This window comes from Protomyctophum bolini, assembly GCF_963924005.1.
Source record: "Protomyctophum bolini genome assembly, chromosome: 2".
NCBI classification, from domain to species: domain Eukaryota; kingdom Metazoa; phylum Chordata; class Actinopteri; order Myctophiformes; family Myctophidae; genus Protomyctophum; species Protomyctophum bolini.
In genome coordinates this window covers 17,446,118-17,467,583 of record NC_137863.1, presented here as the reverse complement: position 1 = coordinate 17,467,583, position 21,466 = coordinate 17,446,118, and the positions used below count along the sequence as shown (strand labels likewise).

Sequence of the window (21,466 nt, the reverse complement as noted above, 5' to 3'; positions counted from 1 at the left end):
TGCAAGCACCTTGCAGCCGCTCTTCGACCTCTGCCACGCGGGGAGAACGACCGCTTTTAAAGAGGGAGGCCCACTCGGGCTGTCTATGCCGGCTCCCTCTATTCAAAGTGGAGTGATGATGAGAGCACTCGATGGAGGCTGGCGTCTGGCTAGGTTGTTATTGTCATCATCTAGGTGGGGGAGTTCAGCTATTGACAGGCTCTCGCCATCAGGATCGGAAAGTGGACGATGGGGAACAGGGGAAAGACGCCTGGAAAGACGCCTCGTCCTTGGGCTAGCGAGGAGGAGCCCCGTCTTCTCACGAAGCGGTGAGGAAAACTGGACTGGTCAGACGGGGTGTGTAAAGTGTCTAGACTAAGGAAGCTAAGTCTCCGGGGGCCTGGCTGCTTTTGGACATGACAGAGAGAACGATCTCTAGACAGGGCGGCAGGGATTAAAACCAACACTGCTTTAGTGAGGCCTTTATTCTCTCTGGAGAGCTACGGGAGAACTGAGAGAGACAGAGAAAGAGGCCAGGTCAGAGAGAGAGAGAGAGAGAAGATAAAATATTGAAAGGGCCATGAGAGCTGTCAACGGCATGTCATTGCAGGCAATCACCTCCCCAAAAATTCCACATTTTCAAAATGTAAAAAAATAAGAAAATCTACGAGCTCATAAAGCATTGCGATCCATTGTGAGCTTCTAGATAGGTTATTTCCTCTATTCCTTGTAATAAAAGAAGTACAGAGGCTTAAGAGGTGAATTAATATATTAATTTTAAGATAAAAAAAAGACTGCTATTAACCCATTTTGGGTGGGAACCCCTTTTGGTGTTAGCATTATGTTATGCTTTAGCTATTGAAAAATAGCAGATCTACAAGCTCATAGTGCTCTACCGAGTGGCACGCTACGAGCTTGTAGGTCTGCTATTTTTGAAAAAATCAAAGAACGACTGACATAGAAACATAGCTTTTTCAGAAAGCTGTCGAAGACATTTTTTTTATCCTGATCTCAGGTCAGAATGGAATAACGCTCACTGGTAATGGAAAGGAGTTCAAAGTGAGCTGAAATGGTGATGCCCTGCGGGCCTGCGTGTGCCACAGGGGGGATGATGGCACACAGGAAACGCAGCACCGGGAGACTCTGCTCCGCGCTGACTGTACTGGAGGATGCTGAGACACCGGCACTACGACACTGACGACAACCTTAACCCATTCTGACCTGAGACCAGATTCTAAAAACGTCCTGACAGTTTTCTGAAAAAGCTATGTTTCTATGTCAGTCGTTCTTCGATTTTTCAAAAATAGCAGACCTACAAGCTCGTAGCGCGCCACTCGGTGGCGCACTATGAGCTTGTAGATCTGCTATTTTTCAATAGCTAAAGCATAACATAATGCTAACACCAAAAGGGGTTCCCACCCAAAATGGGTTAACCCATTTAGGCCTGACGTCGAACATTAAAAAAAAGTCTTCTAAGTCATGACAGTTGTTTGAAATACCTATGTTTCTATATCAGTGGTTCTCAATATTTCATGTCAAGGACCCCCAAAAATATATTAAATTGGCCGCCGACACCCATCTGAAAATATGTTGTTCCAGGGACCCTCCCAGTAGCAAAGATTTGCGTTAAACACTCGCTCTGTAACAATATATTCAAAGATTTCAGGCATATTTTCACGATTTTTCAGACCTACAAGTTCATAGTGGGCACTCGGTGCCGCGCTATGAGCTTGTAGATCTGCTATTTTTCAATAGCTAAAGCAAAACACCCAAATGTTTTCTGGGAAACAAAATGTAACGTCTGCTGCTATGTCAGTGGTTCTCAAACTCTCTCATGTCAAGGCCAAAATGTATATATTTCATTCGAGGGACCCCCAGCAGCAAAAATCTAGCTCATAGATTATAAACGCATGGGCTTGTAATGGTTAAAGTGGTTAAAATATAAAAGATATGCTTTCCCGGTTTCAATGGGTTAAAACAAGCAAGACGTGATTCTACAAGCTCGGCTATATTAGCTGAATTAAAAAGGCCCGTAATGTGCCAGGGAAGGGTAATGGGGTGAGAACAAGGCAGGTGTTCATGCCTTCTGCACCAGTAATTGATAGGAGAATTCCTTATTATGCATTATGCACAATGTGGCATGAGGCAACATCAGCATAAAAAAAGAGGATTGACAACTTGCTGATCACATGCGGAAAAAGAGAAAAATGACAGATATAATGCAGCCTAACTCAGCATGACGCACTGTGTGTGTGTGTGTGTGTGTGTGTGTGTGTGTGTGTGTGTGTGTGTGTGTGTATCCAAAAACATACTTTAAAAGGCTGAAATACGTCCTTTCAAAAGGCTGAAATAATCCCATTCATGCAGGATTTTGTTTTTAAAAGGGGACCATAAGGGCAGGGCAATATATCAATATCTTGATATTAAGACTGCTAGATCATAATATTGTGATTTGGCATGCGAATATACACAATGTGTGTGCATGAATGAGGAAAGATGACAGAGGGGCGTTGAGGATGAAAGCAGTAGAGAGAAGTGGTGAAGGTGAAGTTTAAATACTCAGGGTCAACTGTAATACACGGGGAGTTTGGAAGAGAAGTGACCGGCGGGGTGGAACGGATGGAGGAAAGTGTCGGAGTGATTTGTGACAGAAGAGTGAGCGCAAGAGTGAAAGGGGAGTTGTAAAATGTACCCATTCAGGCCCGACGTCGGGGAAAAAAAAAACGTTTTCCAAATCATGACAATTTTCTGAAAGATTTTAGGCACATTTTAACGATTTTTCAAAAATAGCAGACCCACAAGCTCGTAGCGTGCCACTTGGTGGTGCGCTATGAGCTTGTAGATCTGCTATTTTTCAATAGCTAAATTATAACTTAATGTACAGTAATGTACCACCAAAAGAGGTTCCCGCTCAAAATGGGTCAAGAAGGCAGTGAGAGCAGTTACATACGCAGCACAGCTTAGAAATGGTAGCACTTGGCCCTGTATTCTACTGTTATACACATTATGGTTATATATAATGGTAGCAAACAGAATAGCCAATTTCCATGCTCACAATGCATTCACGATGCGCTGGGAGCTTGTAGAACAGCTAACAATTCTTAAAAAATCACATCCGTGTGAACTGAGTGGTGCAATTCCCCCCCCCCCCCCCCCCCACACCCCCCTCTCTCTCTGTCTCTCTCTCTCTCTCACTCTCATTAGCAGGCACAGCAATACCCCTCTCTCTGTTTCTGGTGCCCCCTAATGGTATAAATAAGTCACATACTCGTGCTCACTTACACAGGTAGACGGACATTGCTGCTTGTAGGAGTGGTTGCACCACCCCAAAAAATAAGAATCGTTAATTAATTGTAATCGAGGCAAAAGTTTGAAATAATGGCGATGTTGATTTGAAGTCCTATCGCCGAGGCCCATAGGGGAAGGTAACAAAGATCACAGGGAGGAACCACAACCACACACACACACACACACACACACACACACACACACACACACGGTTCCTAATGAGCCCCGGCGTGTGGAGTGGACCACTGAGGAGGAGCAGCATGTAGAATCACAGGAGCAACACTGCCTTCATGTTGGACTTCACCACAGCTCTCAAGTTCAAGGGCAAAGAAGGGCACGTGTGTCTCTGGACCTAATCAGCGGACACTACGGTCGACAACTGACTGGGCGAGTTCACGGCGGGCCGTACAGCGCGTGGAGCGATACAAAATGAAATCTGGGAGCTAGAAAGGTCATGTGGAGAAACTACACTGTACCGGTATAGGTGTTAATTAAAGTCACACTATGTTGCGACAGTCTATTGCACAGTACCTGTTCTCTCTCTCTGTGTGTGTGTGTGTGTGTGTGTGTGTGTGTGTGTGTGTGTGTGTGTGTGTGTGTGTGTGTGTGTGTGAGAGAGAGAGAGAGAGAGAGAGAAGGATGCACACAGTGTGCAGAAGAAGCAGAGAGAAGGGACAACATTTGAATTTCCATGTACAGTACAGTACTTTGTCTGGGAAAAAACCAGGAAAGCAGATTAACATGGTGCACCATCTCCCATCGTATCAGACCCATCAGATTAACATGGTGCACCATCTCCCATCGTATCAGACCCATCAGATTAACATGGTGCACCATCTCCCATCGTATCAGACACATCGGCCGCAGCTCCACGGCCTTCCCCGGGCGGAACTCATTCCCACAATCCCCAGTAATGAAAGCAAATCAACTCTCAGTCTATTTACCCAGACAGCAGCTGGCACAGACAGAGGATGTTACCTTCACACGTTACTCCATCTAATTCAGTATTTTAGCCGTGACCCCCTCCAGAGATACGTCCGGGTCCTACTTTTGTGTCGCTTTTGTGTCCCCATAGAGTTATACTGTGACGCTCCGTCGGACTAAATCTGAGACGAAAACAACCACGCAAGTCTCATTTTACCGCTTTCCTCGCAACAACAAAGCTGCTGCTCTCCCAAATCTGCTTGTGACAGGCCGTCTGGATACTATCGCCATTTTATTTTATTGTGTCAACTAAATCCTCATTAATTGCAAACTTCAACATACTCAAGTCTGCACACATTCTAAATATGCCCCCGAAATATTGTACTGAGCAAATGGACTGTTACCACCTTCAAAAAAAATGATAATAATGGACTTCATTGTCTCCACATCATATAATTATTTTCTTTGTCATGGACACGGAGACAAAACATGAATACATTTCTACTCGAATTGGAAGCATTAAGACCCATTTTAACCCTCAATGGCTTCCTTTCTGAAAAATAACGTCATTGTAAAAAGATTCACGCGTTTAGATAATTCTATTTACAATGAGATGGGGACGGGAGCTGGTGCCACTTGGACCCGGACGTAACGTAGCACTACAAAATGACGTCGGACCCCCCGCCCCCACCCCCCCAGACCCCCCCCCCCCCCCCCCATTTTCTCTCAAGCTCTCTCCCACTCTGCCCGGCTGTCTCTCTCTCTCTCCAATAGCCCTACTCTCATTAGGACTCTGCCACTGCTTAGTGGCAGAGTTAGCACTAGCCTGAGAGTTAATGAAGCCATGGAGACTAGGGGCTAGAGTGCATGGAGATGGGTGTGAGAGAGAGAGAGAGAGAGAAATACTTTAGTGGCTCCGCAAAGATAAATGGCACAAACGAGAGCACATGAAAAAGGAATCGACCTTTCGACATCAACATCTGCTGCTCAACATTAAAGTAAACCTTCTAGGTCTGAGAGAGTTTATCTATGCCTGAGGGAGGGAAAAAAAGAAAAAGCAGACTAGAGGGAAATAAATGTGTAGATTCACATTTTTAAGCATTGATTGAGAACAAATATTCACCTGTGAGGATTATTTCGGAATAGAGAGAACAGTCATCCATGCCTTTCTCCTCCTTGCAATAACCTAATTGGCCTCTATGCTGTGACAGACCTTCACAGACTTCCAATTACACAAACTATGGAGGCTAGAGTGCAGCCTATGCATCTGCTGCGGGGACAGGGCTCATAGCATTCATTCAACAAACTGAACTGTGCTTCATTTGGAGAATTAACCACTTTCAAAAGGGTAATTATTTTATCAACACTGAACTAATGAGCTGTGCTAATTAGTAAAAACAATACAGATGATCCAGGAGATGCTCATTACGTTCTCTTGCACTACAGTATACAGAAATATATTATGGTAACCTCACCTCACCTCTAATGGCATAGACAGTTTTACCATGGCACTGGCTGCATGCACTATAGGAATGAATCTTTAGACGTTTCTGTTCATCTTTATCGGAGTGGTAAAGCTGATATTATACAAGTTAATCTCTTTGTAAAGTTTTACCATTTCCAATTATCTGAAAAGGTCACAGTCTGAAAGAAAGAAAGAAGAAACGGCTTCCGTCATTCAAGCCACGATAGAAGAAGAAGAAGACGCACGGCGAATGGAAACCTTGTGAACCTTTCCCTCCATCTGGACAGATAATGGCCTCAGCAGGAGGACGTCAGGGGTGAGCATGTAGGTGGAAATACGTTGGGCACCATCACGTTAAGCGGCAAGCATTGTGTGATCCTCTTTCCATTGGCAATTCCAGAGCCAAACGCCAGTCTTTGCAGCAAAACAAGCCCGAGTCTGAACAACAAAAAGCGCCAGTCCGTGACCCATTTGACCTGCTATACTGTACCTGAGTGTACGCCTACAGTAAAGCCGCTTATATAGCACTGCCGGCCCCTCTAATGATGGCCCCTCTGTGGTGATACCGGATTATACAATGCCTCATTTCTACTTGGTTGCGTGCTCCGAAAATAGCAGATCTACAAGCTCACAAAGCTCACAAATTGGCTATTTTCCATGTGCGACACCCAGGCACAACTGAGTATAACTCAGGCTTAAGTGTCCCGGACTGACGAAGACACCTCTGTGCCTCCAGTGGGTGCCCGGCGTGACGGCTGAGACCTCGTTAGACGACGGGTCCACCTGGTGGCACAGAGACACAGCCAGTGTGTCTAATGACGTTCCTGAGAACGGCCCTGGGCTCCAACGCAGTGACAGAGAGGCACCCTGACACCTGACAGCGGTTCCCAGGCATGTACTTAATCTAGCTGCAGACTTAAAGTCGTAGTATATATATGAAGTCCTCATTAAAAATATATCCTACATCGACAACTGTGGGAGTCTCCACGGAGATGCTTTAAGCCTTGGACAAATGCTAAGACTTTGAGGCCGATTATAGCGATGATTTGGACATCACGGCTGATTTACAAGATCAGACCAGAGTCTGTGCATAATACATGGCAACAAAACTCAAAAACAGATTTCAAATTCCTCCGAGGCAGATCACACCAGCAGAATACAGCCACCAGGCAATCATCAATTATTTAGTAGGCCTATTGCATAAGTGGGACTGGTGTTGCCTGTTAATACGTGCATGAATTGTTGATGTAAAAAGGGATATAATCGCTAAATATGGATGGCTACACAACTGCACATTGCTGCCAGCGCTAAATCACAGGTCAGAAAGGGGCTGAAATGGGTCTGGAGCTGGAGGCCCCCCCGCTATCACCGCAGCGTAGATATTAGTCTGGAATGTGTGTTTGGAACCGGCTTCAAAAGGGGCCAATTAAAAGAAAATGCCTCTGGTGACAAACTGGAAATCTAATCCCAACCAAACAGGGCCAGACCAAATCTACTGAGGGCAGTTTTTATTGTTTGCACTGGCAGATTTGTCTGGTTTCCAGGCTAGCCCGGTGGTCCATGGGCACGGGCACAAACCTTAATCCTATCTTGATTTACAGTCAGGGCTATTAGATCATTTGATCGATTCATGACTGGTGGTCAACATGAAAAACAATAGCATATACATCTGCAGTACGTAAATGTTACAGTTTTGTTGTAGTTTACAGTCCTCTCCATACGCGACCTCGACCCAAATGTTACCATTAACCTCCGTTTCTTCACCTTTTCATTGCAAACTGGAGAACAAATGCAATCTTTTAGTTTTTTGTACTCTTTTAAAACTGAAAGACTCAAGACCAACATTGGAAGTCAGAATAAGTCAGACATTATCTAGTGGCTTTTAGGTTAGGATACTAAATGTCATATAGTGTCTCCCTAGCTAGCTGATACCAATCTGCAGCGACCATGGATATTCCTCTTGACCTCGACAATTCTCAGAAAATGTCTTTGCTTTGGCATGCTCAATATATCGGTCCATTCTACAGGCTACATGGATACAGAGCTGACATTAATATGTTCTTGTGGCTGACTAAGCCTGGCAGTCAGTGGCTGTCACCGATAAGTAATAATGTGTAGGCTACTTATGAAATACCAATGGCATGTGCGTCCGTCACTGCACTGGAGTGCTTTCATTTTTTATTTCCTGACTAAACCTAGACATTCAGAATCACATCACGGCAGGCTCCATTTATGCAAAACAATATTATGATAACAAATAATATTCCACTGTATATGTATACTTCCACTTGGCAGATTAGCATCATCGTAATATGAGAGAGTGGATGTGCGAGGAATAATTCCACGTGTTACCCCACTACATGAATAGGTTAAGGCTGCGTAATGAGGAGGAGGAAACGCTAAGCGGCTTACAGGAATCAGCGCTCTTTGAGAGACAGGCCGCCTTGCCCTCCAAAGCCTATTTACAGCCAATTTCAGATGCATGGCTTTTCATGAGCGGCGGGGAGACCTTAAAGTCTGCTAATGCACACCATGATAACAAGCCCTCGGAGAGAGGACACACTTACTCTATGTGCCTTTGCACCTGTGTGTGGTGTGCGCGCACGACCGCACGTGTGTGTGTGTGTGTGTGTGTGTGTGTGTGTGTGTGTGTGTGTGTGTGTGTGTGTGTGTGCGGGGGGTGCGTGTGTGTGCATGTCATACGTGTCCATGGGTGTCATACCAGCGATTAAAACGCCTCCAATGGGCTCCTGGTGGCGTGCCGAACGATGGCCCCAAGCGCTAGCCGTGGGCTGCCTGTCAGCGGGCCGTCCTGTCCATGCTAATAACCTTGAGTTTTAAAAGCAGCCCGTTAGCAGTACAGGGCCCCTCTCTCTCTTCTCCCAAAGAGTGTCACAAAAGCAGGTAGCAGAGCTGGGAAAACTCACAGCCTCACATCAGTCTTTTTCCTGCATGACAGGCCGGTCCCTCGAGGAGCGGAAGGGGGTGGGGGGGCTGGAGCCCTGCTGGGAGTGGGGCGGTGCAGTACCTTCTGTCTACTGCCTACTGTCTGATCAAAAAGGGAAAACGAGGACACTGGCATGGCTCCTATGGCTGGAGTGGAGTTTGCTTCAGAGTGCGGCTTTGGTGAGATGGAGTGGAAGGGTGTGGGAGACATTATGGAAGAAGAAGCTGCAAGCAAGCGAGGGGAGAGAACGGAGAAAAATAGACAGGCGGAGGAGGCGTGAAATGGAAGGAGCTAAAAGGGCAGAATGTGTGGTCGGCTCGGATGGCACACGATGGAAAAAGCAATGACGTTTTGACTTGACATTACCAGTTAATAGAGCTATGTAAATGTGGCCCATTTACACACAACAGCGAACAGCAGTTTTAAACTCTGAGCACGTAAACAACAGCACAGCTTGTGATTTCCGCCAGGGAAATAGTATACACTTTCAATTCATTCAAGTCAAGTACAAGTACTAAGTGTTAAAATTGCATATTGTCACTGTCGGGCATAAACCTCGCAAGTCCCAAAACCATTGCCTACTATTCAGGAAATGGAGAAGAAATGAACTTGTGTTCAAATATCGCCCAATATAGCTATAATTGATTCACTTAACATTTTTAATTAATTATTATATTGGTTAAATATGAATAAAACCCACAGACAGCCATAATCACTTTCAACCTGGCGACATCATCATTATAGCATATTGTTAAAGAAATAGACAAAGTATAATCTCACAACAAGGCTATTTTCGCTTCTTTGCCACGACGCAATCATAAGAATGAGTACAAAATATGGTAGGTTGTATGGAGGGGGGGGGGGGGGGATTAGTAAAATATGAGAACTGAGAAGATAACATATCGAAATACAAAGTTTCTGCCCTAACGGACAAGCATGTGCATGCAAAATACAGGTTGTGTTGGGCCAGGGATGTCCTGATTGAGGTACATTCCTATTGCCATTGACCTGCAAATCCCAGGCCTGCCCTCCGGAGAAAACGTCTCTACCTGTCAAAATCTTGTCAATCAAAATACTTTGGCCTTTCACACCCAATACCACCTGCATCACTCTCTCGCCCTGCATCGTTCATCCCTCATAATGCCCCTCTTCTCTCTCTCGCTCTAATCCTCTGTCCAAGTTTCACAGCGGCAAACATCTCAAAACTTCCCCATAACTAGTTCAGCACTTTCTGGGCTAGATTTTGAAGGTGCGTTTTACCTATTACAGTAATATGAGCTGGGGGCGTGAGGTATGTCATATTGCAATTTTAAGCATGTTAAGAAGCGCTTTCGACACCCCGTGGAGTGCGCAAAACGGCCTTGAATTAGTCATGGGAGTGTTTAAGGCGTGTTTGAGAGTTACCCAATCAACATGTCCGTACTATTTTCTTTACCAGTCAGCTGATGTCACATACGGAATGCGCACTTTGGGGATCGTTATTATTACATTTCTTCAGGCTGGCACCATAGAAGACATGACATATGACTTTGTCACATTTGGGTTAATTATTCCTATTGCACTGCATGCTGTCACCTTTATGCCTCAAAATAAGTTGTTTCTATTGAGAAACACCAGTAAAATTATATTTTAATTTAAATTATAATTATATTATATTTGAAATGAGTAATGAGTTGAATGCGTGGTGCGTATGCCCGTGATGGTATGGTCTTCGCTCGTAGCATTTTATTGAAGAAGACTTGGATCGAGTGTGATACAGCGTATGAAAGCAAACCTCTCAAGGATTATGGAGATGTTTTTATTTATTTTTAAGGTTGAGAAATGAAATAATTATGGTCGTTTCTAATCTCAACCTTTCAAAAAGAATGGATGCGTCTTTTGCTGGCTGTTGCCATGTCTCATAGAAACAAGTAAATAGGTCTATAAAAATAATCCCAAAATAAGCGCATATAACAGGGGTCTGTAACCTATTTTAAATGAAGTGCCATGTTTTTATTTTCTAGATAGTGAGTCTGCTATATCCAGATTAATTTTAATGACACCACATTAAAATAAAAAACATATTTTGATTGTCCACAAATATAAAGAAAATTTAAATATTTTCTTGCACATTGTTATAATGATCATTATATATCCGCCTGCAGTCAGAGTTCATAGTTTTAATGAATGAATGTGATTCATTGTGAGCTGGTAGATCTGCTATTTTCAAAAGTAACATTTTAATTACATTTTTGTATTAGCCGTCCTTAAGTTGGGCAAATGCATTAATCTGGGGATCCTTGACATGGGAATGTGCTGTGTGAGGATCACTGGTTTAAACAACATTAGGAGAAACCTTTAGAAACAAGAAAAGCAACCACAACTACCAATATTTACAAGCAACTTTACAGAAAAAGAAGCCGCTTATAATAAACAGACTTGGCAACACTCCAGCAGCGTCCCAGAGCCGCTCAAGTGTAAAATCAAACAGTGCTTTAAATTATTTTTGCGTTTATGAGGTGCCTAGACCCACGTCTAATCGTTATGCGCAGGTCAAGGGGCTTAATAGCAAATTGCGCAAAGCGAAAATAATTAACATATGGACACTCCCACAATGCTAAAATATTCAGCAACGTCGTATTCCATATGTGTGTGCGTTCAACACGGGACGATAAGGCTTTCATAATACGATTGTGCGCAGAGCGAGGCCAATTTATGTATTACCACATGGTAAAACGCACCTTCAAAATCCAGCCCTCTGTCTCTTACCAGGCTTGACAGAACCTTCTAATGATCATAGCGTTGGATGTTTGGCACACATCAACAGTGATATACCGCATAGGATTGTGAACATTTTATTTCATCAAACAGCATTCGGTTTCCACAACAGCAAGAACATCAGCTCATCTCAAGAAATGCTTGTAGCCTAAGTCCACCCACTGTACAGTAAATATCTAAAACTGACACCAAAGAGAGGGAGAACATGTCTCGGCGAGAACGGTGCTTGATTGCAGATCGGTCACTGAAGCCGGTTGAGGCCAATGATCGGAACTAATTGTACAATAGCGTTAAAGAGCTCAAGACTTCAGTTTTTGCCCGAATTGAATAACAATAACCGCCTGTAGAACACTGAAGTCACATATTGTTTTGAAGTGCGAGGAGTCATATTTAAGTAAAACCTTTTGGATGCAGGCAACAGAGGCAAGCAGTCACTTCAGTGCCCTCTCACTCCCTGCACATGTCACCAGCCAGCCAGCCAGCCCAGGAGGTTGACCCAAATGAGGCTACGTTAACCGAGTATGGACACGACAGTCAATCCTAAAGATCCTACTGAAGAAACAAGTCACACAGCTATGGGGTCCACTCTTAACTCCCACCACTTCAGAGACGGAGAAAAGGGGGCAACTGCCTGAGTCAACACACCACTGGCCACTCAGACTCTGTCTCATGTCATAGACAGTGGGGGGAAGGGTCAGGGGGATCAAAGTGTGTTCAACCCATTTTGATCAGATTCTAAAAATGTCTTCTACATCCTGACAGTTCTCTGAAAAAGCTATGTTTCTATGTCAGTCGTTCTTCGATTAAAAAAACTTACACAACACTCCAAACAGTACAGAACTGAATGAGGATGGCCCATGCCCTTACACAACACTCCAAACAGTACAGAACTGAATGAGGATGGCCCATGCCCTTACACAACACTCCAAACAGTACAGAACTGAATGAGGATGGCCCATGCCCTTACACAACACTCCAAACAGTACAGAACTGAATGAGGATGGCCCATGCCCTTACACAACACTCCAAACAGTACAAAACTGAATGAGGATGGCCCATGCCCTTACACAACACTCCAAACAGTAAAGAACTGAATGAGGATGGCCCATGCCCTTACACAACACTCCAGACAGTACAGAACTGAATGAGGATGGCCCATGCCCTTACACAACACTCCAAATGCTAGAAATGTAACAACTAGAATGAATATGATGTGAACGGTGTGAGACACGCACACAGGGCAAGCGATGGAAGCATAATTCATTGGATTCTTTTTTTTTTTCTTACAAATGTTCTGCTCAATGGAGCATGGAATAGCCCTAATAATATAACATGCAATTTAGGGCCAGCATTAGCCAAATAATGGTCCAATGCCTTCCAGCTGAACAATTGTCCGGGTGCCACATTGGGCAACACAGCAGGGGACCCTAAAGTGTGAGTAATAGTAATGTGCCAGCCTGTGCTCCATATCAATACAGGCCCCCGCCGCCGCGACTCAACATTACATTTTGATTTGTGAGGTCCCAGGACAGCGCGCCGCTCGTACAAAATAATGTATTCACCAATGCTTTGAAGAGGTAGCCCTGTTGTTTCAGCTCAGAAAAAATAAATAAAAACACAAATTATGGGTGGTTATTTCCCTCCTTTATGGTCCATAAAGTTGCAAATTGTTCTGTGATAGATCTGTTTTTAGTTGGGGTTTGTTTTAGTGTTGCCCATATACTGTAGGACCACAATGGAAACAAGCCACTGGGGCTTTTTGTGTATCTAAAGTATTCAATTCAATCTCTATAGCCCACCTACAAATGACTGTATGTGAGGGTATGTTTGCGTGTGTGCATGTGCACTATGGGTTTTGTAGCTGGCTCCAAGCTTAATGGAAATCAGTGGGTGTAAAACAAAACACACAAAATAAAATCCCTACACTACAATCTCTACACTCTACCTCCCAACTCGACTCGCAAAACAAATGGAACATGTGCTTTGGCAAAAACAACGGACAGGTGCGGGGAGATTAGGTATGAAAAACGGAAAAAGTGCGGCGGGCCATGGCGGTCATTTTGCGACGGATATGTAGAACACGGTCCAACAGGGGATCGGGTGCCGACTGAAGCGAGAAACAAACGCCACGCATGGATGACGAGACCCCATCGGAGTGGGGCTTTTTTTTCCTCCGGTGTTCTCTGTGACAGATGGTAGCAGGCTAGGTGGTGTGTTGGGTCGGGCGGAGAAGCATATGGTACACCCCAGCTGATCTCATGCACCAGCGCCAGGCCCAGTCGGAGGTGTAAATGCTGTCTTTGCACCTAGCCAGGGAAAGCCACGACGCCCTCCGCACTGGAAGACACATGGCACTTAACCAACTGTGTGTGTAAATATTATACACGTATACAGTATGTTTCAAAACACCTGCTGTGGCAGTAATAATATATTGTTGTGTGACAGGGCCTTAATGTATATACTGCTGTCATGGAAGCAACACCGTTATAAAAATAGCCCATTAGCAGCCAGTGTAAGCGACATACCGTTAGTGGTGCTATTATGCACAGGTTTAACATACTGTATCTCCTAGGAGATATCTTTAATCCTCCTCAATTTGGCGCAGCGACGCTCCTTCCTTTTCAGATTGAATTATTGAGCTACTAAATAAGTTTAAGTCATGGAGTATATAAATTCAGCTCTGTGACTGCTCAAGTGTTGAGTTTAGCGCAACGGGCATTTATTCAAGGCCTGTCTTTAATCCCCACGTGTCTATAACAACACAAAAGAGAGACAGTCTCCTGCCACTTAAGGCACAACTGCGCTGAGGCTGAATGTTATGGCATAAACAAGAAGCATGTCAGTATGCTGTACGTGTCTAGGAGCTGTAGAGTCGGTCCTACTACAGTGAAGACTACTACTCTTCCTTGGGTCCAAACACTCAAATTAAAACATAATTCATTGCAACAAATGTGCAAACTAAACATTGTATACATCCTATTATTAATAATTGAAATTAAACACTCGCCAATCTAAGTAAACATAATCACTGCAGCCTTCAATTTCTTTTTAAAGCTTGATTTATTGTCTATGTTTATAATGTGTGGCAGGAGCTCATTCCAATGTGCTCCTGCTCTATACATTACTGTTCTCTTAAGTGCATTTGTTCTAGGTATTAAAAGGTGGAGTAAAGTGACGACCAATAGCCTGTCTGGTGGCATAGCTATGTCTAGTATTGGTGGGTTGTATCTGTAGAAACAACTGTGTAGGTTTACCAGAATGATATATATTAAACAAGCCAACCTTTGATCCACTCTCATCCATGACAGGGCATGCATGCATCCACTCAACACTAGTTCTCCCAGAACAGCGCAGAGCGAGGCGCGCGGCGCTGTTCTGAGTGAGCTGAAGTTTGTGTTGCAGGTTGTTATGGCCAGAGGAGCTGGAGGCTTGTTTTTCCTCGCTGGAGTCAATTCTACCCAAATCGCATTGCCAACTAAACGCTGATTGAAAAGAAACAATGGCTTTAAGGCAGACACAATAACAATGTCCTTGGCCAGTCAATTTGTTCTTTTACACATCATCTCTGAGGCGGCATTACTGTCTCTGACTGAACAGGCTTTTGGAAACTCAACGGACGCAAATAAATGGCCCACCTGTCTCCTGGTGGTGACAACAACATCCCCTGAACAAACACGTTTGTTGGCAGATATGAGGTTCAAAGAATGTGGCCTATAGTGTTTTATGTATATACAGTGTTTTATGTATTCAGTGCAAGGACTGATCCACGCTGCAACTCTTGCTTTCTGAGCACTTGCAAACGTGATGATGAAAATACACAGCAGCACATCCACCTGTGATAAAATACACAGCACATCCACCTGTGATAAAATACACAGCACATCCACCTGTGATAAAATACACAGCACATCCACCTGTGATAAAATACACAGCACATCCACCTGTGATAAAATACACAGCACATCCACCTGTGATAAAATACACAGCACATCCACCTGTGATAAAATACACAGCACATCCACCTGTGATAAAATACACAGCACATCCACCTGTAATAAAATAGCAAAGACAATATACCCTTGATGGCCAGCCTCGCCTGTCAGATGAACGAGTTCCTGTCCATCGCACGCACACACGCACACACACTTCAACCTTAGTTTTAACCACTATAGCCCTACTATGTTTACAAGAATAACTGATCTACAAGTTGCTCACAACACATCACAAGGCAACACACTACAGATCTACAAGAGCGTGTAGATCTTATCTCATTTTTTTTCTTTTCTTTATTTACCTGGCTGTGATCACTTTTAACATGCGTAGCCTAAATAGGGCCACCGGGGTTAAAGCTGCAATCTGTGTGTGAAATGAATAGAATTACATTTTAGTGTAATTAAACCGCTGCGGTGGTCTGTCTGCTCGTCTATGGAGACATAACACAGCTGCAGTGGTCTCTCTGCTCTTCTATGGAGACATAACACAGCTGCTGTGGTCTCTCTGCTCGTCTATGGAGACATAACACAGCTGCGGTGGTCTCTCTGCTCGTCTATGGAGACATAACACAGCTGCGGCGGTCTCTGCTCTTCTATGGAGACATAACACAGCTGCGGTGGTCTCTCTGCTCTTCTATGGAGACATAACACAGCTGCGGTGCAGGTCTCTCTGCTCTTCTATGGAGACATAACACAGCTGCAGTGGTCTCTGCTCTTCTATGGAGACATAACACAGCTGCGGTGCAGGTCTCTCTGCTCTTCTATGGAGACATAACACAGCTGCGGCGGTCTCTGCTCTTCTATGGAGACATAACACAGCTGCGGCGGTCTCTGCTCTTCTATGGAGACATAACACAGCTGCTGTGGTCTCTCTGCTCGTCTATGGAGACATAACACAGCTGCTGTGGTCTCTCTGCTCGTCTATGGAGACATAACACAGCTGCGGTGGTCTCTCTGCTCGTCTATGGAGACATAACACAGCTGCGGCGGTCTCTGCTCTTCTATGGAGACATAACACAGCTGCGGTGGTCTCTCTGCTCTTCTATGGAGACATAACACAGCTGCGGTGCAGGTCTCTCTGCTCTTCTATGGAGACATAACACAGCTGCAGTGGTCTCTGCTCTTCTATGGAGACATAACACAGCTGCAGTGGTCTCTGCTCTTCTATGGAGACATAACACAGCTGCGGTGGTCTCTCTGCTCTTCTATGGAGACATAACACAGCTGCGGTGGTCTCTCTGCTCTTCTATGGAGACATAACACAGCTGCGGTGCAGGTCTCTCTGCTCTTCTATGGAGACATTTCAATACTGCAGTCGGGTAGGACTATAGGACCACTGCAGGTTGACAAGAGGTGTCGCATGAAACCCAAAATATAAATCTTCCCAAATGTTCTCTCTTTTATAATTCAACCGTACCAATGTTGGCCCTTGCACGGGGGGACCCATGTTCAGATCACATATATTGAATCACTAAAGTACAGTAGGGGGTGAGATAGAGGAGCCGCAGGTGAACAGGGAGATAAGAGAACATGAGGACACCTGGCTGACATGGGCAGAAAGAGAGTGAGGAGGAGGAGACAGGGCTAGGGAAAGAGACACGACTGGAGGAAGAAAAGAAGGAATGCACTCCGTGGCCTTGACATGAGTTGTCAAAAGGCAAGTAAATAAGATGACTATGTTGCAAAGAGATTGGATTTTTTCTGTCCGCTGTTCATTTCAAATGACAAGATTGTCGTGTTCCGTACAATACGACATGCTGTCTAAACCCGTGGAGACAAAAGGACAGGCTGACAAGGAAATATCTATCATTTGTACCCTTTTTTCCCCCCCACACGCAGCTGCGAGAGGCATTACAAAAATGTCTTAACATTATTTTCTTTATACACATTTCCCATCCACGATACAATTGGCCAATTCACCGGTACGAGTTGGCACGTGAAAAGAAACCCATACCTCGGCATGTCACCACCGGAATGAATTGAAGTGAAACCGCAGCAAAACGTGTCATTTCAATAATATATACAGGCACGCATTCTGAAAATAAATAAATAAATGTTGTGTCGTCAAACGAGCTCCACATGTGGAGGTGGAGATAAGCATCTGAGGCAATGTTTTCTCCATCTTTGCTTCGTCGATCACTGTTGGAGAAGACGAGACGTCGGGACGCGGGACATGAAGAAAAGACGAGGAGGGGTGTTTGCGCTTTTGATTTAGAATTCACACGAAGAATCCATCAAGATTTGCTCAACAGATGCATCTGTCACACAGGCACAGACACACAAAGTGGACCACGTAATCACACTTGTCATTGGCTGCGGCTGGGCACAGGTGTGTGTGTGTGCATGTGTGTTGTGCGCACGCAAAGCTTTGTGTACACATCTGTGTGGAAAAGAAAACAGAAATCTATATTCATTAAACGTAACGGTTGCCATGATATCTCTCCACACAGTGCAAGATAGCAGAAGGCTACCGTACATTCAAAACCCTGCATGCATATACAGCGAGCTGGATAGCATCGCAGCTGAAGGAAAGGCAGCTCAGTCTTCCATTGACTGATGCTGTATATCATTACCGATAAGGCATTTAGGCTATTCAGAAGGGAGCCTGCTGGCATTAACATTTCAGACACCCATTCATCCATATGCATGAAGACCGTAGGACTGCTTAAGGGAAATCCTTAAATGAAGTTTTGTGAGGTGCTACATTGGTGGGTGAAAAACGATGCAACCTCTCAGACAATGAATTGAACAGAAAAATTCTAACTCCACTTACAATGTTGAGTAACCACCACCACCACCACTTCTGCCTTTGCACAGGTAAGTGTGTTCTCGCCCGTACCACAGCCTGTGGTTGTGGACTAAATGTCGGGATCTCCGCCGGGCGTTATCAGACGTAGAGCACAGAAGTCTGGCATCACCGCTGCTAGGGGGCGCTATCAAATGGTAAATGGTGCGTTTATATAGTGCATTTATCCAAGGCGCTTTACATAGATTGTGCATTACATTCACCCATTCATACACCGATTGCGGTGGAAGCCATGCAAGGTACCAACCAGCAAATCGGGAGCAATTTGGGGTTCAGTGGCTTGCCCACGGACACTTCGACATGTAGACAGGAGGAGCGGGGATTCGAACCGCCGACCCATGGATCATTGGACGACCTGCTCTACCTCCTGAGCCACAGCCTATCACCATGGGTCACGGCTAGGACTTCGATACTCCATTGTAATTGAGCCCAATCAGTGCATATTGTGTTTATGAGCCCTTGGAGGGTGCAGGCCAGAGACAAGTACCTGTCCACTCCACCAACAGAGTCTAGTCGGGGGTTCACGTCCACTGTGGCGCCTCCAGTTTCATCCTATAAAAGGATAGAGGGCGGACTGCCCCGCACCCTGCTATTAATTTCAATGGAAGTTGCTCCGTGGCGTTTTGAAGCACCTGGAAGAATGCTCTAATTCCGCATTTATGCGGAAGTGCAAACGGGCGCTCAATGTTCACCACCAGCGCCGGTGCGGGGTTTCCCCACCAGTGGCAACACAGAAAGGTGTGAGGAGTAAAAATCGGCTAAACGACTACATTTGAAAAAGGGGAGAAAAAACTGGCAGAAAAAAATAATTGCATAAATTAAAATATTAATTAATCATGTCATCCAATCAGTCACGGATTGATTGGACCCAATCTGTCACCACAATTTATGCAAATAGTATGTACTCACTATTTGATATGAGACAGCAATAAATAAACTTGCATGCAAAGGCAAGTACACTTAAAGATGCAGTAGTATGTAACTTTCCTGTTCTACACCGGATTTGAAGTTTTGAACCCAGGTCTCAAGCACAACTGCTGACATTTTTACCACAGAGGTTAAAGACGTAGTGAAATGAAAAATAAGTTTTTCACATCCGTGGTCATCATTATGGGCATACCTAAAAACATACAATATACGTTGAAACAACGTCTAATCTAATAAAACAAAGTTGTTTCACCGTCTATATGTAGACGGTCAACATGTAGACCTCTCCTCTCCCCACCACACCATGACTACAGATTGCAAACACGACTACAGAAAATTCCAAAATAGTCTGCTTCGAAAACTTAAGATGCAACAGGGGGTAGTGAAGAGATGACTGCTGATAGAAGGTCAATGTCACAAAGTTATGATCAAAATTGAGAACGGATGAGGTACCCCGAAGAGAATTAACTTTTGGGTAGAAAAGGTCAAGGGTCAAGTTCATAATGAAGGTCTCAGTGACTGCATATACTCAGCAGTAGCATATAAAACATGCAACAGGGTGTTCCTGAAAAACAGAGCCCTAAAACAGTAAAAGTGCATATTGACCTGGCAGGATGTGCTCGTGAGAGCAATTAATGATGTGGGGACACATTTGTGATGTGATGAATCTGTACACAATACATATAAATCACCGGACTATTATTCAGTTCTCATCTCCCTCTCTTTCCTTGTATCAGTCCCCTCTCCCAGGGCAAATGCACTGCTAACAGACACTTCAGTGTGTACTGTAGCTCACAGAGACAGCATCAGTGCATGGGTCAGTCACTCACAGTGCCCCACTGGACCAGGAGAAACTCAGTTCATCCCAAGTATAAGGCCACAGCAAGTGACTTCAGTATTCATGAGCAAGTGAGCTAGTTACAAATCGCCCCTCTGCCATGATGTTAACTATCCCTTAAAAGTTGTCATCCGAGTGGACAGGGAATCAATGAGCCATATTTCTTCCCTTCTTCTTTGTTCTAATAGCAGATCTACAAGCTCACGACGTGTAGCAGCGTGACCCGTTGTGAGCTTGTAGATCACACATACACCTCGGTCCATTGGGGTTTAAAAGGCATGCACTCAGTAGGTTTACCAGCTCAACTGTGCCTGACTAAAGAGGTACTGTTCCCTCCCTCTCTGCCAACCACATTCATGTGTGACCTAACGTGGCCCAGGAGTGCCGTGTACTCAGACGCGTGAGCACATAAATGCAGAGTGCGCATCGGGACAAGCGGAGCATTGATACATTGTCTGAGCCAGCAGTGGTCACTAGATACGAATACTAAAGTTGAAGGACATACACAGTTTTATATGCACGTGTGCACAGAGAACCCTGTGTGTCTGTGGAGATAAGCAGAGATTACACAGCAGCCAAAAGGCTCCAGCTAGCCCAAGTCCGCTGAGACAGCTGAAAGTGCCACGGACATAGCTCTGTCCAGCTGTCTCCGTCTCCTTCCCGCCTCCTCTGTGTGCCGAGCTTAGTTTTCTCTCCAGATTTCCCCCTAGGCCGAGCCATGGTGGTGAGACAGTAAGAAAAATACATTATACTCCATCCAGTGTTCAGATTATCTCCCCTTCGCATCGGAACCAGGGGCCCCTGAGAACAGAACAGGACTCCGGAACCAGGGGCCCCTGAGAACAGAACAGGACTCCGGCAACTGCAGCATGGCACCATGCTGGCTGACAAGCAAGCCAGATGCACAACCAATGTTGTAGCACAGAGGGCAGTGAATAAAATATAGAGCCTTGAGCGTACTTGTGTGTACGGTATGTACAGTACAGTATGTGCCACACATGTGGCCCCTATAGGTATGTGAGAGCAGAGGAGAAAGGGAGTGAGTGAGTGAGTGAGTGAGTGAGTGAGTGAGTGAGTGAGTGAGTGAGTGTGTCGCGTGCACGCAAGTGCACATGCATACTGTATACGCTATGTGTGAAAATGAAGACTTTGTTGCCCACTCGTGAGGGGCTTGGGGTGGGGAGAGGGACAATGATTTAACAGAATACAACAAATAACCAAAGCGTGAGGAACTGAAACCGAGACACTGTGAAAAAAATTAGCCTGGTTGAGTGCAGTGATGAAAACATAAGCAGGCACAGAGTGCTATAGCACACAGCCTATATCGCGCCCAAGCAAAATGACAAGTAGACACGATTAAACTTGATAAGGCTTCAGCAGGGATTAGCTATATAAACATCTGCACATTTTCTAGCATGTGTGTGTGTGTGTGTGTGTGTGTGTGTGCTTGTGCGCACGCACAAACAGAAGCCACAAGTTTTGCAGGGAGGAAAGGCACTGTTAAACCACAGTCTGCAGCTTGTTAATTCTCAGAACTGTCTGT

The 21,466-nt window shown here is 44.8% G+C and overlaps 1 protein-coding gene across 1 annotated transcript in view; it reads right to left on the bottom strand.

Annotated features, from left to right (window-relative positions):
• Nucleotides 1-21,466, bottom strand: part of suclg2 (succinate-CoA ligase GDP-forming subunit beta) — a 127,080-nt gene that overhangs the window by 78,538 nt on the left and 27,076 nt on the right. The window lies entirely within an intron of this gene.